Raw genomic sequence first — 272 nt, 5'->3', positions numbered from 1 at the left:
TGCCCCTTCGAACAGCCAATAGAAAGCCTCGGGGGCGGGGTTTCGTAGTCTGACTTTTATTAATGAGTGGGGGGTGCGAGTGTGTGTGTACACGTGGCTGAGACCGGGAGGGTTGTGACACTGATGAAAAGAGCCCTCGGTCTGTGTGGGGGCACAGAGTGTCCCCCCACCCAGTAGCTCCAGTAGCAGAGTGGTTTGAGCTTGCTGGACAGAGCCCCCAAAGCCTGGGGTGGCTGTGGTGTGAGTTTTGGGCTACCAACACGAGGGTGCCC

The sequence above is a fragment of the Acanthisitta chloris genome, unplaced genomic scaffold (assembly GCF_000695815.1).
Source record: "Acanthisitta chloris isolate BGI_N310 unplaced genomic scaffold, ASM69581v1 scaffold17355, whole genome shotgun sequence".
Lineage (NCBI taxonomy): Eukaryota > Metazoa > Chordata > Aves > Passeriformes > Acanthisittidae > Acanthisitta > Acanthisitta chloris.
This window is presented reverse-complemented; position numbering follows the sequence as displayed.